At 45.4% G+C, this 17,279-nt stretch overlaps 1 long non-coding RNA gene across 1 annotated transcript; it reads left to right on the top strand.

The window, feature by feature from the left end:
* The first annotated feature begins 1,771 nt into the window (after positions 1-1,771).
* On the top strand, positions 1,772-6,331 carry LOC121041448 (uncharacterized). Its single transcript, XR_005795738.1, has 2 exons — positions 1,772-1,940; positions 5,981-6,331. It is a non-coding gene; the product is annotated as an uncharacterized LOC121041448 (long non-coding RNA).
* Positions 6,332-17,279: the final 10,948 nt, after the last annotated feature.

Below are 17,279 nucleotides of genomic sequence, written 5' to 3' on the forward strand. Positions count from 1 at the left end.
GGGCAGAGAGAGACTGGAAGACAGACAGAATCCCAAACAGGCTCCATGCTGTCAGCACAGAGCCCGATGTGGGGCTCGATCTCACAAACGGAGATCCTGACTTGAGTCGAAATCAAGAGATGGATGCTTAAATGATTGAGCCACCTAGGTGCACCCCCCCAACTATCTTTTAAATTTACTTAAAAAATTTTTTTTAAATGTTTATTTTTGAGAGAGAGAGAGAGAGAGAGAGAGAGAGAGAGAGAGAGAGTGCGCGCATGAGTGGGGCAGAGGCAGAGAGAGAGAGAGGGAGACACAGACTCTGAAGCAGCCTCCAGGTTCTGAGCGGTCAGCACAGAGCCGATGCAGGGCTCGAACCCACAAACCGTGAGATCATGACCTGAACCAAAGTTGGATGCTTAACTGACTGAGTCACGCGGGTGCCCCTAAATTTGCTGTTTTAAAATAGGTTATCTGTAATGTCCTTTGTTTCCCATATAACATGCATTCCTCTCCGAATATGGCTCAGTGCCTGACAAAGCCCAGTTGATGTAGTTGAGTTTTCCTTTAAATGACTTTATTAAGCCCATCAATGATTCACTTAGCAAACCCTTTTGTAATACATTTGTAATATCCTCTAACGAAATGGATCTGGAGGACAGCCAGACTAATTTAGTAGGGAACATGGGTTAAAAATGAATGAATCATTCTCAAAAGCACACAAGATGGTTATAGAAATATATTAATATGTTTCTCTCTTTCCACACATTAAACTAAGATTCTTCACGGATATTAAAACAAACAGAAAATTCCCACAGATTAGGCATCCCAACCAAGCGTTCAATGAGCTTATTTGCTTTAGCCTGGAGAGAAAAATCATGATATGCTAGTGAATTACATCAGCGAGGAACCAAAGGTGAGACTGGATTTGGTTCTAGAATCCCCTTAGGTGTGCAGTATGCAAATCACTGCAGCAGTGTAGAGATGCATGAATTATTCAGGGATTTCTTAGGGCTTCCCAGAGAAACCTCCATTTCTTTCATTAAAAATGGTTTCGTAAGGCAGTCCAAAAAATCATTTTTGGCAGGTCACTATCTTTAAATCAGTTGTTTGAAACACATCTGCATTTTTTTCAGTGTTACCCTTGGTGGTTAAGGATTCCTTGGCAGTTCACAAGGGGCCATTTAACTCATAATCGTGGAAGAGGACAAAGAAATAATTTCAGCTTGGTATGATGAGAGCTATAATGAAGATATGCAGAAGAGGGGCCCCTCACATAGACTGTGGGGTTCAAAGAAGACATCCTAGATGAGGTAATGCAGAGCTAAGCTTCCCAGAAGAAGCAAGAATGCATCAGGCAGGATGAGGGTGGTAATGGTGGGTGGGTAGGGTGGGATGAAGTGTTTCAAGAAAAACAGCGTCGTGACATACACAATTGTTACTTTTCGGATGACCAGCAGCTGCACCCCACACTGATTTATTCTGGGGACTTAAACTCTCTCCTTACCCATTGCCCACTGTTGTACTATTGACAGGAGGGAATACACAGGTCCCTTTCTCCTAGAGACTTGAATTAAACACCCTTCCTTACGTGATCTCAATAGTACAATGACAGCAAGCTGAGCTACGCCATTCAGATTCTCTCTCCTTGAACTTCACTTTTGACCCAAGGCTGGAATGAAGACTTGGAGGTAATTCACTGCAATACTGGCATGCCTAGTGGATTGTTCCCATTGGAACACTCCTGCCGTCCTTTCTATTTCCTCCTTAGTATCCATGGTTCCTGCCTCTTCCCAAGCCTCAGCCCCCATATCCTTTCAGGAAATCTCCTTTTGTTTTAACTGGTTAAACTATTCCATTTTGGGGGAAGAGAGAGAGAGAGAGAAGTAGATCAGAAAGTGTCTTATATGACACACAGAGGCATTTCATCTTTATGCCTGAGGCATCAGGAAGGCTTGATTGTAAGCACGAGCAGCTTTATATCATTTTTGTGGCAGCTCCGTGGTACCCTATTGGGAAAAGGATGGGTGAAGGAACAGACTGGAAGCAGGGAGAGGGTAGTTACAGAAGATTTCAGTAATTGAGGTAAGAAGTGATGTGATGATGCTTTGCGTCTCTAAGGACTTGGCTGATTCAGATGTGGGAGGTGAGGGAGAGGTGCGTGTCTTACTGTCCGATGTGGGGACTTGAGGAGGGTACAAGTCAGGGTTTTCCAGGGAAACAGAATCGATGGAAGATTTATTATGAGGAATTGACTCATAGATTTTAGAGGCCGAGAGGCCCCATGATCTCCATCTGCAAGCTGGAGATCCAAGAAAGCTGGTGGTGTAATTTAGTTGGAGTCTGAAGCCCTGAGAACCAGGGGAGCCAGTAGTATAAATCCAAGCTCTAGGGCTGGAGAAAATGAAATGAGATGTCCCATCTCAATCATCAAGGCAGGAGGGAAAGGGCACAAATTCTTCCTTCTTCTGCCTTTTGTTCTATTTAGGCCCTCAAGAGATTGGATGGTGCCCACTGTTTGGTCTGTTTGGACTGTAATGATGCACCACAGATCTGGTGGCCTATAACAGAGGACATTTATCTCTCACAGTTCTGGAGGCCAGAAGTCTGAAATCAGGGTGCCAGCAATGGTCTACTTCCGGTGAGGGCTCTCTCCTTGGTTTCATACTATTGACTTCTTGCTTTGTCTTCATATGGAGCAAAGGGGCAAGGGAGTTCTGTGGGTCCTCTTCTATAAGGGTACTAATCACCTCCCAAGAGTCTCACCTTCTAATACCATCAGCTTGAGGATTAGGATCTCAACATAGGAATTTTGGTGGGGGGACACAAACATTCAGACCATAATACCAATCGACACTGGGAGGGCAGTTGACTTTCTTGAGTCCGTACATTCAAATACTAATCTTATCTGGAAATATCCTCACAGACACTCCCAGAAATAACATTTAACCTGGGTGGGCATCCTGTGATTATTTAAGCTGACACATAAAATTAACCATTATAATGGAGCTATCCCAGAGACAAGAATATAGGAGGAAGTAGGAGGGGTATATGTGTGGTAGTTAGAGAGCTCAGTTACACGGTTTTAAGTGCTCACTTTGGACGAGAAAATTCTCTCCTGCTGCAGCAGCAGGGAGGAAACATCCATTTGCTAACCACGGTGTTGACTAAGTTGGTCCACGTTTGAAATTCCAGCTGGGCAGGTCTGGTGGAGGTCTGGACCTCCTGCCAATGTAATACACTTTTCTAGGATTCCTCTTCTTTACCCCGCTGGTGGATCCCAGGGTTGAGCTACCTTTTTTTTAAAAAAAAATTTTTTATGTTTATTCATTTTTGAAACACAGAGAGAGACAGAGCACAAGCAGGGGTGGGGCAGAGAGAGAGGGGGACACAGAATCGGAAGCAGGCTCCAGGCTCTGAGCTGTCAGCACAGAGCCCGATGCGGGGCTCGAACTCACGAACTGTGAGATCATGACCTGAGCCAACGTCGGAAGCTCAACCGACTGAGCCACCCCGGCGCCCCCCAGGGTTGGCCTATCTTATTCTCTTTCCCTTGCCCACACCTGTTGGCACTCAAGGTTTCTATCTCCCAATGACTTGCTGTGAGAGGTTCCTGTGATGGTGAAGAGAATGGTTTTGGTTTAAGATTGGATGGGTCTACACAAAAAGGGTTTGGCTTCCTGGGGAACAAATGTAGGGCTAGGAAGTAGAACTTAGGAGTCATCCAGTTACTAATGGATCAGTTGGTGTCAAGTTGGTCTAAGGAACCAGACTGCATGCCCATATTTTGTCTACCTCAATGGAGCTCACACCCTGAAATTTCTTTACACTCTGGCAAAATAGTTTCTGTGTTGCAAATTGGTGACTTTTACAGAAAAAGGCATTCTGGAAGCAAGGGGGAAAGATTACAATTCCAAGGACTGTCTGTGGAAAAAAAAAGAACAACTCTTCTTTTTCATTGCCTTGGAAGTGGAAAGATATTACTGTCTCTATAGCCAAAATGCTCAGGAGGGACTATCCCTGGACTTTACCATGAAATGCTGTGATCCCAGGAAAATTTTCATGTCAACTTTGACTTTTGAGTCTAGGAAGAACAGGAGGTGGTTGTAGACAGGAAAGGGCAGATCCCAGAGATAATTTTAAAGCAGGACAATCTGATCTTCAGAGTGGGATGTGTTTTCTTGAAATTTATTTCTCTTCTGGGGCGCCTGGGTGGCTCAGTCGGTTAGGCGTCCGACTTCGGCTCGGGTCATGATCTCACAGCTCGTGAGTTCAACCCCCGTATCCGGCTCTGTGCTGACAGCTCAGAGCCTGGAGCCTGCTTCTCATCCTGCGTCTCCCTCTCTGTCTGCCCCTCCCCCGCTTGTGCTCTGTCTCTCTCTGTCTCTCAAAAGTGAATACATGTTAAAAAAAATTTTTTTTTAAAGAAACTTATTTCCCTTCCGGCTCCCTGTCACAGAATGAACATGCTTATCATTTTAAATCATATTTATCATTTATACCTTTCCTTAGATTAAGAGCTTCTTAAAAACATGAACTCGGTTTTATTCATTTTCCTCCTCTTTAGAGTCTCGTCCAGAGAGTGGCATTCAATAAAAGCTCAACCAGTGTTTGTGAATTAGATATGAATAATTTCCAGAAACTCCTCTATTCTTCATGATTTCTTTCCTGCCCTTTCCTTTCTGGAAGGCCCTCACCCATTCAGACTTAATAATAGAGGGGAGGGGCGCCTGGGTGGCGCAGTCGGTTAAGCGTCCGACTTCAGCCAGGTCACGATCTCACGGTCCGTGAGTTCGAGCCCCGCGTCGGGCTCTGGGCTGATGGCTCAGAGCCTGGAGCCTGTTTCCGATTCTGTGTCTCCCTCTCTCTCTGCCCCTCCCCCGTTCATGCTCTGTCTCTCTCTGTCCCAAAAATAAATAAACGTTGAAAAAAAAATTAAAAAAAAAATAATAGAGGGGAGAAGGAGAGCATATTCGAGGATTCTAATAGATCTAACATCATTGTATTCCTTACCTACCTCTGATCCCTCGTTCTGAAAAGGAATCTATTATTCAGGAAAGTCTCTGAAACTCACTGACATTAAGGACCTAATTACTGGTAGTGGGTACGTGCTAATAAGCAAATCCTTTTGTTGACAGTATAGGGCTCTAACAATTTTTTTTCTTTTCTGGTTCACCCCATATTCTCTTTCTCTCTAATCTCCTCTGCCTCTCTCCCGAGTCGCCCAGGCATCAAGAGATTGAATAATTTTCAGCCATTTTGGTTATTAGTAAACTCTCCTTTTTTTAAAAAAAATATTTTAATGTTTATTTTTGAAAGAGAGAGAAAGAGCACGCGCATAGGAGGGGCAGAGACAGAGGGAGACAGAGGATCCTAAGGAGTCTCTGTGCTGACAGCAGAGAGCCCGACGCAGGGCTCAAACCTAAGAACTGCGAGACTATGACCTGAGCTGAAGTCAGAGGCCACCCAGGGGCCCCTTCTTTTTTTTTTTTTTTTTAATATTTATTATTTTGAGAGAGAGAGAGCGCGTGAGCTAGTTGGGGAGGGGCAGAGAGAGAGGAGAGAGAGAATCCCAAGCAGCCCGTGCACTGAGCCCGATGAGGGGCTTGAGCTCACACAACTGTGATATCATGACCTGAGCTGATATCAAGAGTTGGACGTTTAATCGACTGAGCCACCCAGGAGCCCCAGTAAACTCTCCTTTACGTTATTTTAAGAGAGAAGCGATGGTCTGTATCCATACGAAGAAATCCAAGCAGATGGCAAATTGTCTAAAAGAATTCCACTTTTAAATGAAAGAAAGCAGTTAACCTAAGGGACAAAAGAGAGGAGCCACGAAGGAAGGCATGTGGGTCCACACACCTGCGTGCGGGCCCAGCCCGTGTGTGGCTGTCCTGGGGTCTCAGAATTGGGACCTGTGCTATGTGCTTTGATGCTCACCTTTCCAAACATTTTTGGTCTTTTTGTATGGCTTTTATTTCCGTTTCTAATTTCTCCTTAGATTCGTCGTAAAATTCTTTTGAAAAGTGTACCATGGATTGGCTGAACCAAAAGAGGAAGAAGAGAGTTTTGTGTCCATTTAGACTGGAAAACAAGACTCGACGTAAGAGTTTGCTATAATTCTATGGCAGCGACTCTGAATTTGGGGGAGGTGCCAGACGGCTTTGAGAATCTTAGTGAATTCTTTGGACTCTTTGTAGAAGAATGCACATACGCACAACATCCCGCATTCAATTTCAGAGAGTTTGAAGGGTCTTTAGGTCCGAGGTTAAAAATCTCTGCCTTGGCGGTGGGGCGGGGGAAGGCGCGGTGGCAAGCTGAGGAAGAAAGCCTCTGATGTTTGGTGCCTTCATCACGTCCAATCTGAATCAATTCCTTGGTGAGCTCACTTGTTTCTTGGATTATCTCACTTCACCAAGTCATTATGGTTAATAGCTTACATTTATTGAATATATGTTAGCACAGGATCTCACATAATTGTGCCAACAACCTCAGGAGGCAGCTGTGTTATTTTCATTTTATAGGTAAGGAACCTGAGATTTAGTGAGGTTTAGGTACTCGCCCTCAGCGATTTGCTCAAAGCAAATAGTCCCAATTACCTTCACTTTTTTGGTGTGTGTTCTGTTATATTCGAATCTGAGATTTCTTGACACATCTCAGTTATCCAGAATGCTACGGTGCCTCCTGGCTTACCAGGGGTCATTAAGACCCCGTAGAGCTGCATGCGTTTTTGTGAGCCTCATCTTCTTTCAGGGCAGGTTATTTTCTGAATTTCCAGCTGTGATTTTCCTCCTACATTCTTGGCAGACCCGTAGGGAATACAGGGAACATTTGCCTGAGGTGAAACGCGAAGAGTTAAGTGATCTCATCAGATGCAAAGAACATAATATTGTTTTCTTGGGAGGACAGCCAATCTCCTCCTTCGTGTCAACCGTCATTAATTGAGCACTTACAGCATGCCATGCACCTTGCTGGGGCCACAGCAGAACTGTCTGCTCTTTGCTCGCATCTTAGTGGGCAAACAAGTGCTCTTCTCAAGCAGGTGTTGGTCAAAACTGCCAGAGTTTTGAAGTTTTAGGAGACTTGGAGTTTACCTCCTAAATAATACAAGTGGAGTGATCAGAACTTGGGGGAGGTTTACGTCTGTATTGGGGTGTTATTCTCATTAAGGAACAGAGAAAAGTGAATCAGAGAGGGATTTGCACTTGGACTCGTAGTCATAGCCCTGACATTAACTCACCATTCTGGCTAGGGACACCATCAGCAGTTATAATGGGCTGTGCAGGACAGGTCGGTGCACATTCACTTTATGCTGAGGGCCATTCATAAATGGGAGTCATATTTTATTGATAATTGCAGTGCATACTATAGAGTTTTTAAAAGTTAAGGGACAAAAGGATGACATTAAGAGTGAGTTGTTAGGGGCACTTGGCTGGCTCAGTCAGAAGAGGATGCGACTCTTTCTTCTCGGGGTCCTAAGTTCGAACCCACGGTGGGTGTAGAGATGATTTAAATACATAAATAAACTTAAAAAAAAGGAGCTGTTACACAGAAGATTTCATCACTTTCATTTCCTACAAAGCATCACCATTTAGGGGCGCCTGGGCGGCTCAGTCGGTTAAGCACCTGACTTCAGCTCAGGTCATGATCTCACAGTTTGTGGGTTCGAGCCCCACATCAGGCTCTGTGCTGACAGCTCAGGGCCTTGGATTCTGTGTCTCCCTCTCTCTCTGCTCCTCCCCTGCTTACACTCTGTCTCTCTCCCTCTCTCAAAGAAAATAAATAAACATTAAAAAAACTTAAAAAAAAAAAACCCAAAAACAAAGCATCACTAGTTGCTTTATGAGTTTGTAGTCATTTTAAGAAGATGGCTTAACCCATGCTATTGCAGTCGGTTCAATTACGTATCGCTCTGGGAAGCATTACTTTTCCTTTAGGTGAAAGGGCTAGTCTTCTAAATCAATTTCACTTCTTTTTGACTCTGTGTTTTCTTGCTTGTGTAGAAAAACTGCAAATGTTTTGGCTCATTAGCTGAGAACCTCAGATGTAATTGAATGATGCATTAGACATTTTGGAAAGGAAATTGCTTCTTTGAAGAATTAGTTTTTTCCTCCTGTGGTATAGGCTAGAGGACAGAAAAATCCCTGGGGTACAAGTGGGAGAAAAAAAAAGAGGTCAGGAAAACACAAGGATAAGCTGGCTTAGTATTCCCAGATACACCTGTCCTCACTGAGAAGGATCATCAGTTTCTCCATCTGTCCCATTATCCTGCCATCTTATCAAATGCTACATCTCTTTGTATCCTGTCCATTTCAACAGTCAGCACTGTGGCTTTTACTGTCTTTTGTGTGTGCTATTACAGTGTCATCCTAAATCTTCACTGACTGTAAATAAAAGGACACAATGGCAAATAAACATGAAGTCAATGCTAAGAACTGTGCCTGACCCGTAATACTTACTGACTAAATATTTGGCAGAAGAATAAAAGGGAAAGACAGAATGTTGAGGGAAATTAGACTTAAAAAGGATGTACAAAAAACATCAAGCGCCTTAGAGAGCACATACCTGAATCGTTAACTTCAGAGCTGAAAGAGATTGTAAATCATTGGAGGAAAAATTTAATGTAGCCAAATTTGATGTACATGCAACATCTTGGGATCATGAGAATTATAAACAATGGTTTGCATGAAGCTGTTTGGTTTTTTTTGTGTGTTTTTTTTTTAATTTTTTTTTTCAACGTTTATTTATTTTTGCGACAGAGAGAGACAGAGCATGAACGGGGGAGGGGCAGAGAGAGAGGGAGACACAGAATCGGAAACAGGCTCCAGGCTCTGAGCCATCAGCCCAGAGCCCGATGCGGGGCTCGAACTCCCGGACCGCGAGATCGTGACCTGGCTGAAGTCGGACGCTTAACCGACTGTGCCACCCAGGCGCCCCTAAAGTCTTAATTTTTTAAAGCACTTTTAGGTTCACAGCAAATCGAGAGGAAGGTACCGAGATTTCCCATGTACCCCACCCTGGCCCCACACATGCAGAGCCCCACCAGAATGATACATTTGCTGCAACTGATGAACCTACATCAACACATCATAATCACCCAAAGTCCATTGTTTACATTGGTGTTGTGCATTCTGTGGGTTTGGACAAATGTGCAATGACATGTATCCATCATTATGGTATCACATGGAGCATTTTCACTGCCCTAAAAATCCTCTGCACTACAATGATTCATCCCTCCCCCTGCTCCCGCCCAAACCTCCGATTGCCACTCATCTTTTCACCGACTCCATTGCCTTTTCCACAATGCCATTTAGTTGGAATCATATGGTATGGGGCCTTTTCAGGTTGACTTTTTTCACGCAGTAATTTGCATTTAAGGTTACTCCATGCATTTTTATGGATCGATAGCTCATTTCTTTGTAGGGTTGTAGAGTGTTCCATGTCTAGATGCCCCACTGTTGATCCATCCACCTAGCGAAGGGCATCTTGGTTGCTTCCAAGTTGTGGCAATTACGAATAAAGCTGTTAGAAACATCCACGTGCAGGATTTTATGTGGACATAAGTTTTCACCTCCTTTGGGTAAATACCAAGGAACACAACTGCTGGATCGTATGGTAAGAGTATGTTTAGTTTTGCAGGAAACTGCCAAATGGTCTTCACTTCGCATTTCCATGAACAATGAATGAGAATTCTTGTTGCTCTACATCCTTGCCAATGTTTGGCGGTGTCAGTGTTCTGGATTCTGACCGCCCTGATAGACGCGCAGTGGTGGCTCAGTGTTATTTTTCCCTCGTATTTCCCTGATGACCTACGATTCATCCATTCACTTTTTTAGGCTAGTAAGATGCTCACCCAGTGGGATCCCTTTCCACCTGCTTCAATCCCCACCCTTTCCCAAATCATTAGTGTGGTTAGGATTCCTGTTCAGTGTGTCCTCTAGCCTTTTAGAATATTCTGACACCCCCTGCATGCTGGATAACAGGCCTGCCCACATTGTTCCTCTAACACAAATGGTCTTCTAAGACCTTGGGTCGTGTAAAGTATAAGCATAAGGCTTGACCCAGTGTGTTGAGCCCAAAAAGCACTTCCGAAGAAGCAGCTTCAATAAGTTGTTTAGTTCGGCAAGTTAATCCATATTTCCCAGGGAGAACAGAGCTCTGCCAAGCCTGCCAATTCCTTTTCCTTTTCATTTGTCCATGGTCCCAGAACCCAGGTAATTTCTGTTTGCTGGTGTGCGTGCTGTGACGCAAATGCAGAGAAAGGAGGAAATTCACTTCTCTGCCCAGTTGACATTGGTTTTTCCAGGGGCGAGAGCCCAGGATGGCACCGATGTTACCTCTGAACATCCTCCCCTGCACAGCAGGTGCCTGCCTAGGAGGCTGAACCATTTGCATCTGCCATTTGCATATATGTCTTGTGCACTTAGTGTTGACGTTGGCAGCATCTTCCGGTGCAGCCATTTCCTAACCAGCCTGGCAAAAACCAAGGCAAACCTTTTCAAAAGGGCCGAGTGGGGCTTTTGGAAATGCAAATGTACACATGGGCTTGGGACAGAGGATGGCTTATAATTAACGATCTTTTGTGTATTGCTCATTAAGGGGGTCGACTCAATAAAAAACACATTGCTTCTTCTATGTCAGTGACAGATACTCTTATCAGAAACAAGGCTTTTATTGTGCTAGTTTCCCTCTGATGGGAGAACAAAGGGGTCACTGTGCACTGGCACTGATGGGGACAGTGAGGGAGAGGGAGCCCGAGGCTGGGGGGGCGGGGCGCTTCACCCTAAACACCATTTAAAAACACCAGCATATTTATTGGCATAATTATTAACACACTGTTTCACTTCATAGTGCAATTTGAGGTCTAGTGTATGTGTTAAGGTGTGGATTCCTCTCTGCCGTCTTTTTTAAGGTGTAAACCTGCCAACCTCTTAAAAGAGACTAAACACCCATCACCCACTTTTGTAAATGGTAGACTTTTTAGAAATCGCAAACAAAACACGTTTCTCTCCAGGCGCTTTCTGCATTACCCTCTCTTTCTTGAAATTTAGCATCCTCCACAAACATTCAAGAAACAAGTCAGAAGAACACCAAGAAGGAATTCAGGGGCTCAAAGCAGAGACCTTGTCGCAACTAAAATAATGGCTGAGGAGTGAGGTTCTTCCCTGGTGGGGAGCAGGTCATGTGTTTATCCTTATGAGAGCTGCAAGTGAGAAATACTGTCTGATCTGGTAGCTAGCTTTAGGGATTCTATAATTGAGTCTCTCCAACAGGTTGCAAAATTGACATGGATGTTGTCCTCTTCTGGATTAAAACTAATTCTAGAAGTTTCCTTTTGTTGAAGGCATAGGAACATTGAAGCTCTCTGAAATGGATTTCAGTAAGTAATTATAAGTGCCCTTTGAGGTGCTGAGCAGCCCTTCACATTGGTAATCAAACCTACCCAGCTCTGGGACTTGGCCCAGCTCCCTGGACCTCTCTGGTCCTTTTCTGTAAAACGGGGATCCTGGCAGTGTCTACTTCATGGAGCTGTGAGCATTACAGGAGTCAGTGGCTGGAAAGTGTGTGGTGCATAGAAAGTACATAGGGAACACTGCGTTAGCCTTTCTCCTCCTCCTCCTCTCCCCTCATTTATCTGCCCCTCTTATCTTGACAAGGTCTGTCCCTTGTCAACAGACCACTGAGAACGCAAATGTTCTTAACACAAGCCTCAGGTGTGCTCATCATTTTCCAAAGAGCGGGGGAAAATCCCTTGAAAACCAGATAACCAAAAGAAGACAGAGAAATAATGTAGAACGTGCAACATTTCTCTATAGGCTCACAGCCTGCTTTTCTTCAGGGTCTTCCGTGCAATCTCAGGAGCCAAAGGGCCGGCTAGTTGCCGATGGTTCTGCCAATGAGGTTAGCCTGGCCCACTGAGGCAGGGAATGAAGGCAGGAGCACTGGGCTGGCACCCTGGCCTGATTCCGGTCTTCACTCTGCTGGAATTCGGGAGGGCTAGGCAAGTCATCCTACCTCCCTGGGACTTGTTCCTTCTCCTGCAAATGAGAGGTGTGCGCATATTGAAACTTAGGCATCCTTTCAGCAGGGGAGCCTGGGGATTCAAACCCTGGGAACCTGGGACAGGCTTGTATCATTAAATAACTCCTGATTTGAGAACTTCCTGTGGGGTGAGGGTGTGGAGGACAAGGACCACCTTCTCAGTGTCAAGACTTGCAGGCCGTCAGCCTGTTTCAGCAGCATTAAGACCTGTATTTAGGATGGGAGCTTCGTCGGTCCCAGGGCCGTGCCCTCATTCACCACTGGGGATCTGAAGTGACCGTGAACTACCCCACTGTCACCCGTCTCCACCCCAGTGCTTGAGACTTGCCCTGCATCAACAAAGCAAAAAATGATCTGGATAAAGGAGCTGTTTCAGAGTGAGCGGAGCCACCGATCCCGGAGTGCTAGTGTGGCACCCCCTTCTGCTTGGTGGAGCAGGGATGATTGTGGAGGGTGTTTCTGAGGGAGGGGATTCATTAGCTCTCTTTTTGCCCCTGGAGTCCCCATGGACTGAAACTCTTCTGACTGGTCCCAAGAGCTGCAAACAGAAAGAGTCTGTGACAGGCCACTGGGTTCAGGGGTAGCTGCCGAAAGAGCGGGTCACACCTGGTGGTGTTATCACTTATTCCCATCTTGAAGTGGTTCACTGAACTGGAAGGGCATTGATGGTGGAAAAACCATGGGGCAACGGAGGCCTGGGGGAGTGGGGAGGGAAGGGTTAGAAGATTGTGCACCGGGAGTAGATCCAGGGGCAGGGAAGTGGACTTTCTATGAATGTGTCTGTTCTCATGTTACAGTGATACATGTCCATGGTTAGGCCAATTTTCGGGGAGCCTGGAGCCTGTCTTATCTTTGGAGATCAGGTGCCCTAGAATGGGTCTACTCATGTGGCTTCTCCAGCCCTTCCTCATCTCTGCCTTCCTGTCCTGGCTCATGGGTCTCTCCACTTGCCCTTCAACCTTCAGACCATACTGTTAGATTGTAGGTTCCCTTAGAGATAGTTTGATTTCATTTCTCCTTACTGGTAAGGAACCCAAGGTCTGGAGATATGAAAAGAGATGCCCAAGGCCACATGGCAGGGCAAAGACTGGAAGCCACATCTTTGACCTCTAGTTCTGTGTCAAAGGGAGAGCGAGGGCAAGGGAATTCAGATTTATTCACAGCTTCTCTGGGCTCAGCACTGTGTTGTAGTTAGCTCGGCTCTGTCATTTAATTTGACTCTATCACAGAGGTTTTGCCACTCACTTTACAGAGGAAGGAGTTGAGACTTTGGAGAGGTTAATTCATTTGTGCTGATAAATTGCAGACCTTTATCAGACAGGTTCCAAGCCAAGTCCTTTGGAGTTTCCCACTCCTGTTTCCTCCATACCCTGCAGTACAGACGCCAGGCATTACCCTGATTCGTGCAAATGGTGGATCAAACTTGTATTGCCTTTCTCTGGCTTCTCTGGGTTCAAAAGGTTGCTCATCGATGCTGCATTCTTTTGCTCTTGTTGGGACTAAGGATTCTGAACATCTTCGAATATTCCGATACTCCTGAACAATGAAGAAATGTTCTACACAGCACACCTCTGTGTACCTCTTGAAAAAGCTGCACTCATTTAAAACACACATGCCTTCCCAAAGACTCGTTGTGATGTTCAGGCTAGAAATTTTGAATGGAAGTGAGCTCTCAAGAGAAAGACTTGAAGTCTGGTGAGCCTTCCTTCATTAGAACATAGTGGGAGATGACTTCATAATCCACGTAGCAATCTGGCCCTGCAGAAACATATCCCGTTACCACTTTCTCTAAGCTTCCTTTTCCTTATGGGTAAAATGGGAATAATTACAGCACCTTTCTTATTGCTGTTTTATTTTAATAAGTCAGTATACACAGAATGCTTACAATAGTGTCTGGCACAATTAATTCAAGTGAAACAATAACTTTAATCCTGAGTATGATGTAAAGCGTTGAACGGAAACATTAGAGTTCTTTCGCAAAATGTTCAACTATAGGTACTAAAAAGTTGAAATATCCTAGTGCTCTCCGAAATTTAAAGTAAAAATGAAACATTTTGATACCCTGAAAATATGTACCTGCTGCTGGAGAATAAGAATTCTAGAAGTTGAAGAGTTAGAACCAAATCAAATAAAAAACAGACACATTAACATTCACGTTTCTCCAGGCCTCAGTGATATCTCTGAGGCTGGGTTGTCTGCTCTGTTCTTGTCATCTGGACCCCAGGATGGACAGTGGTTTTCCTGGGTAAAGGGTCTGCAGGCACCTCACACGCCAGGGCCGAGAGTAGCCAGGAAAACCCAGAGAGAGAGAATTCACAAGGGCTCTTTTACTGTTGTAGGGTGTTGAGGTTGTACTTAACATTTGTAACACCCTCAGCTGGATGGCTGGATTTAGGGCTGGGTAGTTGGGCTTTAAAGAGCCAGGTCATTCTAAAGGAATGTGAGGGGTGCATCTTTGTGAACAGAGGTTAAACAGTGGGAAAGTGGATAAGTAATCGGCTATCTCTCAGCTAATGGCTCGCTAAAAGTTAACATTTCACTACCTCCTGCAGGGAAGCTAATGAGCAAGCTACTCACACAGTTTTACTTAGAAGAAGACACAGTGGCGTGGGGGCGGGGGGGGGGGGATGAATTTATCATTGCTGCACACACAGCCCCTCCAGACACGCCAGTCTTGTTGTTTCTTAAGACAGCCCCGTGTTTCATTCTTGGAACAGGCACAACAATGTTGGAGGGTCCATGCAACATGCTCCTTGTGATATTAAGTAGTAAATGTCAATGTAATGACATTTTCCAGTGTCCTTCAATCTATCATGGGCCTGTTGTAGGAGAGAAAGTGTAGTAAAGCCTAGGGTAGATTCAAAGCAAAGAGTGACCCCTAGCCTCAAGGGATTTACAGCATATTAAAATACCTAAGACACATATAGCAGTGTTTCTCAAAGAGCCCTTTTCAAAATCACGGGTTGCGTCGTGTGGCTGGCTCGGTTGGTAGAGTATGCGACTCTTGATCATGGGGTTGAAAGTTTGAGCCCCGTGTTGGGTGTGGAGATGACTTGCAAAAATAAAATCTGAATAAAACTCAGGTCTGTTACACGAGAAGATCCCCAGCAACCCGTAAATCTGCACTTAATCCTCACCCCCGTAATTCTGATAAACACTCGGGTTTGAGGGGCTTTGGTCTGGAGCAAATGTAGGCTCTGAGCCTGGGGTATAAAGCCTTCATTTTCTGTGTCTATACAATTAGCGCAGCCATGTCTTATAGGGGAATGTTGAAAGATATTGAAAGAAGTGTGCAGCTCATAGACCCCAAGATGAGAAAGACATGTTAGGTGTGTTTGAAAAGTAGAGGAATTCTGGGGCACCTGGGTGGCTCCGTTGGTTAAGCGTCTGACTTCGGTTCAGGTCATGATCTCACAGTTCGTGCATTCAAGCCCCATGTCAGGCTCCGTGCTGACAGCTCAGAGCCCGACACGGGGCTCGAACTCACGGACCGCGAGATCGTGACCTGGCTGAAGTCGGACGCTTAACCGACTGCGCCACCCAGGCGCCCCAGAGAAAAAGTTTTTTAAAAAAGAAAAGAAAAGTAGAGGAATTGGCCTTGGGAAGTAAGAAGTGGCTTCACTTTTATGGCAACCAGAGGAATAAATGAATAGAATCCCAATGTTTATGGAAAGGCCGATTGAGTGACTGATGTGCCCATCATCGGGGCTTAGGCCTAATGCTTTTTAGTATGCCGTCAGGTCAGAGGGAAATCCTGCAACTTGCTTCTCCACAAATAGTTATCAATGGATATTTGGGGAATGAAAACATACCAGGAAATAGGTTTCATTTATACATGTCTGTCTTTGTGAGGATGAGTTGGAGAGATTAGATATATCTATTGGGTACTATGGACAGAGACTCCTGGTTGGTTTGGGGTGCTTCCGGTTGGGATGGTGAAGGTTTTTTTTTAAATTTTTTTTTAATGTTATTTTTGAGACAGAGAGAGACAGAGCATGAACGGGGGAGGGGCAGAGAGAGAGGGAGACACAGAATCGGAATCAGGCTCCAGGCTCTGAGTTGTCAGCACAGAGCCCGACGCGGGGCTCAAACTCACGGACCGCGAGATCATGACCTGAGCTGAAGTCGGACACTTAACCGACGGAGCCACCCTGGCGCCCCGGGATGGTGAAGGTTTATACCTGGGGGAATAAACTGAGAAAGTCTGAACTTTGGAAAGGAGAATCTTTAGAGGGACAGGGGGTAGAAAGAGCGACGTGTGCATGTGTTGGGAGGAGGAGGCAGTTCAGGGAAGCTCAGAAGTTGTTCTTTTCCTTGGCAGTTTCCCTGGAGGAATTTCTGCGGCGGAGCTCAGAGCACATTGTCCAGCCTGCGCTCAAGAAAGAGGCTGAGCGGGAGATGCAGGAGTGTAAAGTCTAGAAGTGGACTATGGTTGGGCAGAAAGGGCCTTCCTTCCTTCCGACCGCAAAAGCAGAGAGAGCTAAGTGTAGGCCTGGAGAAGAAGAAGGAGAAGTTGCCAGAAGAGAGTGATGCTCTGGGTGGGGGCAGAATAGGGACTATGTGGAGGAGAAACAGTTAATGCTGGAAGCCCGAGTCCAGCTATCTGAATTACAGGGCCTTGTCTTTTAGCTTAGCTCTTGACCTTGACCTTGAGATGCTCTCCCACTGCACCAAAAAGTGGGGGGTATTTACATATCTCATAACGGGATGAGGAGAAGCGGAGTCCTAGACGGAGGAATGGTAGAGCGGGTGGAAGTCTTTGAACAAATCCTTTTATAACCCTCTAGGTAGTAACGGGCTGAGGAATCCACGAGAGGCTGGTAGGGGAAGACTTTGGTTCCAGGCCTGCCTCTGGGATTTTGTCTTTGGGATTCTTCTATCCTGAGACGAAAAGCAGTTTTGTGTGGAAGCATTGTTTATCCTGTGAACTGATCTAGCTCACCCAGTCCTTGGAACAGTTGTAAATGAAGTGCTACCTTAGCTTGAAAACAAAAGAAACCAATGTTGTCACTTTCTTGACCCCTGATGGGACACTCTGGCTCAAGGTGAACCAAGCTGTTCTTGTTCAGTAGCTCCTCCAGGCTTCTCTTTTTGCTCTCATAAAAACTAGTTGAAGATTGGGAAGCAAGATCTCTAGCTGCACGATAGCCCTTGATCCACCTGCCTCCGGGGCACTGGGTAAACTTACACTGTCATTGGTCTTGGCTTTCTTTTGGGCCCCTAGCATGTGGCGAGGGGATGCTGGGCTCCATCAGGCC

Source organism: Herpailurus yagouaroundi, unplaced genomic scaffold (assembly GCF_014898765.1).
Source record: "Herpailurus yagouaroundi ecotype Mexico unplaced genomic scaffold, PumYag 29, whole genome shotgun sequence".
Lineage (NCBI taxonomy): Eukaryota > Metazoa > Chordata > Mammalia > Carnivora > Felidae > Herpailurus > Herpailurus yagouaroundi.